We start from the raw sequence: 10,547 nt of genomic DNA, 5'->3' as shown, positions 1-10,547 counted from the left end.
TTTTGTAGGGTATTGGTATTTCTCTTTCTAAGCCAGAAGGATAGCAATTAAGCATTACTTCTGAAGTATTTCACTTAGCCTAAGAACTTCCCAAAATGACTAACTCCAGGCTATCCCAACACTGCATATTAGCTGACATCAAGGTGTGAGGTTCACCGCTACTACAAATCTTTACACTTCTAGGAATCTAAAAGTTCTTAGACTCGCTAAAGATAACACTAATTTTGATTATTGTTTTTATTGCTTGCTATTTAAAATTTATTTTGCAGAATAGAAAAAGTTTGATAGGTTGAATTCCTCACATCATTGAAATGGGAAACAATTATCTGAAACCTATCCTTGTGCATCTTCTAGAAAGGATTCTTATGAAGTACATGTAGAAGAGACTGTTACCTAAGATAGAAGATCCCAAGATTATGTTAAGATTTTTTGCTGTTATCCTATGTGTCTTATAAATGACAGGCAATGATTTCATCTCTATATTCTTATAATCTGCTAAAATTTTTTTGACAAATTCCTATAACAGAACAAATAAAAGGTGAAAATTGTAAAGTGAGAAGCAATCCTTCAATGTTCCCAGAAAACCTAGGAAGCAGGTTTTTATTACCCTTATTTAAGGAACTCAGTCACTAATAAATAGTGAGTTAGACTTCAAGTCTAGGCAGTCTGACCATCAGTAGCTCTGTTGCAAGGAGGGCTGGATTTTCAGCCTCATTGCTTTTGGACTTGAGCTGCATCAGCCACCCTTCTCTGTCTTCAGCCTGCTGGCCCACCCTGAAGATTTTGGACCTTTCAGGCTTCCATAATCACATGACTATTATATAAATACTTTGGAGAACCCTGTCTAATACAGCAATTTATAGTAGAGTAAATACAATGGCTAATAAACATATTACACTTAATCTCATTACTGTCAGAAAAGCATATAGATATCATTTTTCAGCCACCAGATTGGCAAAAAAGAAATAAAAATATTTTAAATGATATTGTGTTGGAGGAGAGGGCAGTCTTATACAGGCTGATAGAAATGTCAACTGTTACTGCCTTCTTGCAAAGCAATCTATCAATATAAAATATATACATATTCTTCCACAGTAATTTCCCTCTGGGGAAATTGTCAACTAGAAATAAAGCACCATTCCATTAGGAAGTATGTACAATTGTGTTGATTATTGTCTTGTATAGAAGTACTTCAGTGAAAGGTACTTTGGAGCCACACTGACTAGTTTAGTGCCTACTGGCTGTATAGGCTCGGGCAAATTTCTTACTCACTCCTGTTCAGTTTCCTACAATGGAGAGACTAACCTTAACTCAGTGACTTTATACATGTCAATTGCTAGTCATAGAAGTGCTTTGCATATGAAACACACTCAATAAGTATTAGCTATTATTTATTTAGAGTGGCAAAAAATAAAAACAACTATCAATTAAAGATAAGTAAATTCATGTTACCTTCATAACCATGAGGTATTATGCAACCGTTCATAAGAATTAATTGAATATATGTGGAGAACCCAGCCGGTGTGACTCAGTGACTGAGCATCGACCTATGAACCAGGAGGTTATAGTTTGATTCCAGGTCAGAGCATATGCTGGGTTGTGGACTCAATTCCCAGTGTGGGGCATACAGGAGGCAGCTGATCAATGATTCTCTCTCATGATTGATGTTTTTCTCTCTCTCTTCCTCTCTGAAATCAATAAAAATATTTTTAAAAATGTATATGTGTGTGGAGAGTTTACCCAGGGGCATTGAATGATAAAAATTAGATACAGAAAGATGGGATAATTATATGTAATTATAATTATCCTATAGAATAAAAGCTTAATATGCTAAGTGCCTGGTTGTCCACTCAACCAATCAAAGCGTAATATGCTAAGGCCACTCAACCGCTCACTGTGAGGTGCACTGACCACCAGGTGGCAGACACTCTGACCAGTAGGTTAGCTTGCTCCTGGGGTCCGGCCAATTGTGACTGAGCGAGACCCGGCCAGACATGTCCTGGAGCCCTCCTGCGGTCCCTCCCTGGCTGGCCAACCTCCCGCATCCCTCCCCGGCCCTGATCATGCACCAGTGGGGTCCCTCGGCCTGGCCTGTGCCCTCTTGCAATCCAAGACCCCTTGGGGGATGTAGGAGAGCTGGTTTTGGCCCTATCCCGCAGGCCAGGCAGAGGTACCCCACTGATGCACGGATTCGTGCACCGGGCCTCTAGTATTAAAATAATTAGATTAAAATTATGTATACATGTACAATCCTATTTTTATAAAGCAAATCAATAATTCATTCAACAACTATTTATTGAGCATCTGTAATGTTTCAGGTACTGTTCTAAATATTTGATTCTGTTCTATGTGCTGGACATAATAATTATAATTTTACTTTACACATTACTAATATTATATATATATATATATATATATATATATATATATATATATATATATATATGTATACACACACACACACACATATATTAAACTGGACTACCTTTCCCAGCTTCTCTACAATAGAAAATGATTTGGAAGGATATATATTAAGCTTTCAAGGCTGCCTATCTTAGAGATGAAGGCAATTAGAAAATAAAAGGAAGTAGGGTAAAAGACTAAGCACATTAGGTATTCATGATAAAACATCAGGCTTATGACCCTGTTTATGTAAAACTGTGTGTGTATGTGTGTGGGTGCACACAAGTTTCATGGCCAATAATCTGGATACCAAGAAATAAATAGCCCAACCTAAGAAGGAATAGACAAGAGCTTCTCAAAACACTCAGATTTCTGAATTTTAATGTCAAACCAATGGGAGTGGATAGAATCTTAACCTCACACTTCAGAACACACCCTTACCTCTGGAGTCTACTTGTCATGTACCCTGTCCATCCTTCGTTTGTCAAGTATAAAATAAAGAATATAATATAGAACTGCATAAGTGTGAGCTCAGCATAATGATGTACCAACTGGGTGAGGTGTTGGCAGGAGTCATGCCATCTCCATGTTTGTACAGTTTTTTCCAGAGCCACTGAGAAGGCCTGGGTGCCAACGGGTCTCCACTTTGAGAACACAGGTCAGGGTTCATACCTGGGCTGCACTCTGACCAGTATGTGATTCTGGGCATGGCATGAATCTCTAGAGGCCTTCCCCTTTACTACTCATGGGCTCTCTGTGTCCCCAACTTCTGGCTGGCACATCCTCTTGTAACCTCTCCCCCCCCCCCCCCTTTGAGTGTAGACTGGTTTAAGTGATTCTAGAGAAACAGAAAAATTACCCAATGTTATTTCTAAAATGTGGTTATAAAATGTCAATGCCAAACCACTTGGTCACGAAGACCTGTTTTCTCTCTAGAACTGTCTCTCAGACCCGTCAACCTGGGAAACGAGCTTCTATGCTTTGAGTTGCTATCAGGTGAGAACCAGGTGGCCTCAATCTGAGTCAGACCAGAAGACAGAGGGAGGTCAGGTCTCCAATCCACACTGAAGCCCACTAGTTCCCTGAGGGAGCTGAGGCCCTGAGTGAAGCACAGCTGAGACCAGTGCTTCAGAAGCAGAGACACTGGCAGCAGCCTGCACTGAGTTTCTCGTCCAAAGAAACGGTGAGAGAATAGGTGCTTGTTGGTGAAGACACTAAGTGTGGGGTAATGTTTTCACACAGCAATAGATTAGTATGTGGCTGTACCCACTCTGGGCTCTAACCCTACTCACCTCTGTCTACCCGCTTTTTCTTTCCAAGCTCCCTGCATCCATAGTAGCCTGCTTTCTGATTTTCTCTCTGTCCAATCACATTGGAGATGTCACCTCTTCATCCACCATGCTCTATACAAAGATGTCTCCCAGAAGTGGGAAGTGACATATCTAGGTTTATTTTAAACATTGAATCCTTCCACACAGAGCAGAAAATCCGGAAGAATACAGGCACAGACAAGAGGGTGATTCTTGCCATTGTCATGGAAGAGAACTCCGGATGTGGACAGCTTTTGCTGAGCATTGACTGCCAATCCCAGCAGGGGGCCATCATCTGTTTTCTGCCTCGGCACATACCAGCGCGTGCCCATCAGCAAGGCTGTGTCTTGGCGCCGGGTGGCTGCTGGAGGAGCAGCTGAACCATGTCTACATTTTAGATTGTGCTGCATGACCACGTAACTCCCTAAAGTTTTTAGGACACCACTAGGTATGATTGCCAGTACCATTGCTGGGTGGGTGGTGAGCTAGGAGAGACTGTCCTTTTTTACGTTTTCATATAGAAAACAGGAGTTCTTCCACCACGTGGCGTCTCCATCTTTAGGACACCCATGAGTTCTGCATTTTCCCTCTGATGTGGGGAGATCATGGACAATGCATGGGAAAGGATTTCATGGGCCAGATCTGCAATGGCACACACGAGTGTCTTTTCTGTTGCTTTGGAAACAAACGACACTGTCATGTGGCCACAAGTGAAACTGGGAAAGGTAGTCCAGTTGTGGAGAGGAAGAAAGTGAGTTTTGATGAAGAGCTAAAATTTACTGCCACAGGGAGCGACTTATTCAGATTCTTAGTATTTTTTTTCTTTTTTAATATGTTTTCTTTATTTTAAAAAATGTTTTTATTGATTTTAGAGAGAAAGGAATGGAGAAGAATAAAGAGATAGAAACATTGATGAGAGAGAAACATCATTGTCTGCCTGCTGCACGCCTGACACTGGGGATCAAGCCTGAAAGCCGGGCATGTGCCCTGCCCGGGAATAGAAACAGTGACCTCTTGGTTCATGGGTAGACGCTCAACCATTGAGCAACACTAGCTGGGAAGATTCTTAGTATTTTTTAGAATTAGGAATGAGTATTTTTCTGTATGCCAAGCACCATACCAAGGGCTGGAGTGCGATTTGACTGAGAAGCAGTTGGCCTGGGAGAAGCTCCATATGGAATGAAGATGGTTAGACATGGTGTGAAAGGCCTGGCAACCTGGGAGGAAATGATTGAGTGGAAGGGCTCTGAGAGTTCAGTGAAAAATTCTAGATTTAGAAAATAAGTCCACATTCAAAGAAAAGCCATATATGGTGGCTAAAGGAAGATGACATCAATAACAACAAAAGCAAATCACTCCTGTACAAGATTTTAGAATGAATACTATGCAGCAATGAAACATATTTTGAAGAAATTAATAAGGGACGAGATAACTTCTTATATAAATTAAAAGAGCTCACCAGGCATATATGCTGATCATATTAAAAAACTTTTTAATGAATTTAGATGGCATTATACAGCTATACCGAGTTGTAATCTTCCAATTTAAAAATATTTTCCTGTTGATATGGTTGAGAGGATTTCATACATACGTTTTGGATGTTATTTTAATACATTTTTAAATGCAAGCATATACTAGTAGTGCATTGAGGCAGACAGGTTATTCCCAACACTTTCTCTACTGCTTTGGTGGGACCCTGGGTGTGACTAGGGTGCCTAACACTCCCTGAAAGACTGCACTGGGAACCGGCCTCTGTTTTTACAGTGAGAAATGTCAAGACAATGACTTGCACTGGCCCTCATCCATAAACATTGAATCTTACAGAACTTAACGTGGTCTAAAGGCAAGCCTCAGTGTGGTGCTGACTTTCACTGCTGAGAAAACCATGAGCCATGCAGCACTCATGTCATTTTTCACTGGGCCACCAGGGGACAGTGTGTGTCTGCTTGGGTCAGTGACACTGTTCTGGCTCCAAGTTTCCTATGTTAACTGGCCTTCAGAATGTGTTTTCTGACCTCAGAATATTTCTTGAAGGAATATCTGTTTGGTTTTCTTACTCAATTTCATTTGGAAGCTAATGAAAATCCACTACCAGTAGCAAATATATGTTGAGCCACTGAAAGATAAATGTTCCTTGAGACAAAAATAGACATGAAAAATGACATGTGCAACTCCTGTCTGTGTCCACCTCTGTCTTTTGTCTTCATCCCTCTTGTCATGTGTAAAACTTTGGGGGGAAAAAAATCGACCCTCTGTGTAATGTATTAGAGGTAATTGTCCATCCTGCGGTCCTTTTCTGTGATATGAATCTTTCAGTAGCAAGTGGTTTACTCATAAGATTGTGGAAATGTCATTAAAACGCTGAGAGACATGATAAATTTGTTGGGTAGTGGATCTCAGGGGAAGTTCGAGCAAGTTTCATCGTGGTTATGGTAGTTTCAATACTGTCTACTACGCTCCAAGCATGGAGTTGGTTTTGCCCTGGAGAATATGAATTGAGTCCTTGGTTTTCTAAAAATAGCATTAGGGCCAGAAGAGTGGAAAAAATGGTTATAATTGTGAAAGGAAGATAACTTTACTAAATCAACATCCTGCCTACAGCAGGTCTCCACTCTGTGCAATATTTTCACCACTCAGCCATCTGAGAGAAGACTGAATACCTTGGTTCTGGAATATTTCAGGCCCTAGCCCAGCACCTGAGAGTGAAGACGTGGCACATACCTTACAGTGAGTCAATTGGGAATGCAGGGTCACAGGTTGAGAATGTATATGAAATTTAGACACTCCGGAGTTGTTCAGACGTGAGGTCATAAAGACGAGGCTCTTTGTCCTCTGCCAGGCTCTTTACAAACACTGTCCTTCCCAGTGCACCTCAGGCCCGGATAGGCCTGGGCTCAGGTGTTTCCCAGAATCACCTCTGCTTTGCCTTTTCTTGCTTACTCGGCCTCCCTGATCATCCTGATATGTAGTTATTTTCTTTAGCTCTAAAGGTGCACCCTTGGTCCCTTTGAAAAGCCCTCTGTGTCTGTCACCTCTGGTTGGCCTACAGTCACCATGCTCATGGTTCTGATGCTGTTGTGATTGCTGAGTCACCCACAACTCTAGGAAAGAGACAGGCCCTGCTCTCTGACAGTGAACACACACACACACACACACACACACACACACACACACACACACTCCCAAAGTGTCGGCTCAGGAGTCCACTAAAGTGGGAAGAGACAGGACAGATTCAGGGCCTTGCAGGCGCATTGGTACAGACAAAGAGCCCATCAGCAATCCCCATTTCCACTCTGCAAGCCCTGTCCTGGGATGTAAGTCAGACGGGACCACCAGGTTTGTACCGTGCAGCAACCTGATCTTGCTCAGGACGGGCCCTCTCTTCATGTCCCTCCTCCTGGCACATGAAAAGGATTCTAGGAGCTGCCCAAAAAGTGCTCACAGAAGTAGGGTGACCTGCATTGGCCTGATCTTGGTTGCCTACCATTTCTGTAGCGAACCTCCTAAAAATTGTCCAGGTATTTTGAGGATGAGGATCTAGCCAAAGTCTATAGCATCTGAGAAGGCTTTCATGTTGGGCTTGTCAAAAGTCAGAGCCCTAGTAATTCGTGAAACAGCAAATAAAGAAAATCCTTTGTTCTCTAGTCTCTTGCCAAGTGAGCTGGCTATGGGGAAGTTTCTAGAATGTGGGTACCTGGAAACAAGAGTTCCAGTTCTATTGGGGCCAGTTACCAAGACAGTGACTTCACTTCCTGAAGTTTCTTTCTTCAAGCATCTCCTCAGATCACAGGTTTCCAAATAGTTCTTTTGGCTCCTGGCTTCTAAACCCCCTTGTTTATGCAAAACCACATTTTTAAAGTGTCACCAACATTCCTCTCTCCACAGCTGACTGGGAAGTTGCTGTGCAGTGAGGAACCCCACTTTGAAACAAACTTGTTCAGACTCACCCTCACATTCTAACCTCTTCTGGATTCTGGATAAGCCACTGTGCTTCTCATGGCCTGTCTGTCTCCTGTCTGCACCACGGAGGTTATGCTAGCAAGCCCTCTCTAGGGATGTCCACAATCATATGTGGGATATTACTTACAAAATTTGAAAAGTGCTGTCAAATGTATGTAGTACCTCCAACTGCTATATTCTTTTCATTACTTCCTGTGTATGCCCCTCTTCAGATCCTGCCCCCAGTGCTTACAAGTGTGTGTGTGTGTGTTTTTCCAGGCCAATGATCTGCATTCCCAGAAAATAATGGCCCCACATAATAAGGAATAGGCAAGAGATTCCCAAAATATTTGGATTTCTGATTGTTAATGCCAAAACCTTAGGAACGAATAGAGCCTTAACCTGGCAGGTCTGAACACCCTGACTTCTGGAATCTGCTTGCCATTTACCCTGTATAGTCCCAGTTTCTTGTGGGTCTGTTTCCCAAGCATTAAATAAAGATTGAAATTCAGAACTGCATAAGTGTGAGCTCAGCATAAAAACGTTCCAACTGCATCCACACTGGGTGAGGTGTTGGCAGGGGTCATGCCATCTCTATGTGTGTACATGGTCCCAGCAGCACAGCCTTTCCCAGAGCCCCTGAGAAAACCCGGGGGCCACCAAAACACCACTTGGCAAACACAGAGAGGGTTCATACCTGGCTCTGCATCTGACCGGTCTGTGATTCTGGGCAAGGCATGAACCGCTTGGGGCCTTCCCCTTGTCTCCTCAGTGGCTCTGATTGTCTCCAAGTTCTTGTTGGCACACCCTCTTTTAATCTTTCCTCTCATCCTCAAAGTCTATAGCCATTTTCCAGGAGGTCCACTGAGGTAACACGAGGTGACCAGTGCCAGGCCAATGCAGGCCATGCTGCCTCTGTGAGCCCTTCCTGGGCAGCTCCTACAGGACCTCTTCTCTGTGCCAGGAAGAGGGACATGCAGAGAGGGTCTGCTCCATGTACGAACAGGTTGCTGTGCGGTACATAACCTGGTGGTCCTGTCAGATCACATGCCCGGACAGGGCTTGCAGGGTTTAAGTGGGGGTTACTGAAGGGCATCTTATCTGCACAAAAGCACCTATGAGACCCCGAAGCTGTCATGTCTCTTTCCTGTTTGGTAGAGGCCTGGGCTGGTGTGTGTGTGTGTGTGTGTGTGTGTGTGTGTGTGTGTGTGTATCTTCATCATCAGAGAGCAGAGCCTGTCTCTTACCTGGAGTGTAGGTGCCTCAGTAATAACTTCAGTGCTGTGCACATGAGTGTGGTGACAGTAGGCCGATGAGAGATGCAGACACAGTGGGGTCATCAAGAGGATGAGAGGTGTACCCTTGGATCTAAAAAAATAACCACTTATCAGGGAAGCCAGAGTAAGCAAAAGTAGGCAAAGCAGGTGGTGATTCTGGGAAAATCCCGGGAACAGGTTTGTTTTGCTTAGTGGTGCATTGGGAAGGACAACTCTTCTATATTATTGTGTCAAACCCATGCTCATGTATTATTTTGATGAAAGTATTTTAAGAAAAAAATGCTGTTACATACATACTACTAGTGCTCTATAAATACACAACTGAAGCCTCAAACTGGTAGTCAATAGATGGCTCTTGTTTGGCCTCCACTGTATTGTTTAAATAGCCAATATTGTAAAAATGAAATATTTTGCATGAAAGTCCCGTTTTTACTTTTTTCCCCCTGAAAAATCAGAAAATTTGGCAGCAACAAGCCCTCATTTGCATATGGTAACAGTCAGCTATGCTTGGATGCTGCCCACTTTAGACAAAGTATGTGCTTTTCATTTTGCCACAGTCTTCACCACTCCCTGCTACTCCCGAGTGCCCAAGGCCTGCTTTCTTATTGGCTACTGGCTTGCTTTTGTAGACATTGGAGTTTGTAACACCAGAGGTATAGTGATAAATAATCTTTAGTGTTCTCTGCCATGGTATTATCAGCATACTAAGCACAAGTGGAATCTTCATTAAGAGGCACTGGTTTAGGATTGGTATGAGCCTGGTTCCACTGATTCTCACTGAAGGAAGAGAACGGCTCCTTGTGCATCAATTTCTAATAATTTATATGCCAGGCACTGTTCTAAGTAATTTACATGTTTTAACTCAGTTAATTCTCACAACAATCTAATGAAATAGGTAATCTACACTAATAAAAGAGAAATATGCAAATAGACCGTTCTTCCACAACACCCACAAGCCAATCAGGAGCGAGTATGCAAATTAACCCAACAAAGATGGTGGGTTAATTTGCATATGCATGTGCAGAGTGGCTGGGCAGGGTGGGACACCTGCTATGAGGGGGAGGGCAGGGGTCAGAGGGAGCTACAGGAGCAGTGCTCCAGCCACAGTGGAGAAGACAGAAGGCTCCGGCCAGAGCGAAGATGGAAGGTGGCGGCCAGAGCGAAGGCCTGGGTCCCAGGTATGGGAGGAAAACCGGTGCCGGCAGCCAGGGGAAGGAAGGTCTATTGCACGAATCTTCATGCAATAGGCCTCTAGTATTATCCTACATAATAAAAAGGTAATATGCAAATTGCATCACTCCGCTACGCCCACGATTGGGCCGGCTGGAGGCGCGGGGGGCAGTACTCAGGGTGGCCGATTGGCTGGCAGTAGGAGTGGGGGGCGGGGACTCGCGAGTCCCCGCCCCCCGCTCCTCCAGCCGGCCTAAACTGCCGGCACTGCAGGAGGACCCATGGGCCGGCGGAAGTCGCTGGTGGCGGAACTCGGGGTGGCCGAGCACCAGTTTTCCGCCAGCATCAGTTTTCCTCTGGCCACCCGCCGATCGGAGCGCCTCCTGATCGGAGTTCCTCTCGGGGTGGCCGAATCGTGCTGGCTGGAGGCGCTCTGATCGGCGGGTGG

This window comes from Cnephaeus nilssonii (genome assembly GCF_951640355.1).
Source record: "Cnephaeus nilssonii genome assembly, chromosome: 6".
NCBI classification, from domain to species: domain Eukaryota; kingdom Metazoa; phylum Chordata; class Mammalia; order Chiroptera; family Vespertilionidae; genus Cnephaeus; species Cnephaeus nilssonii.
Note: the sequence above shows the minus strand (reverse complement) of the source record.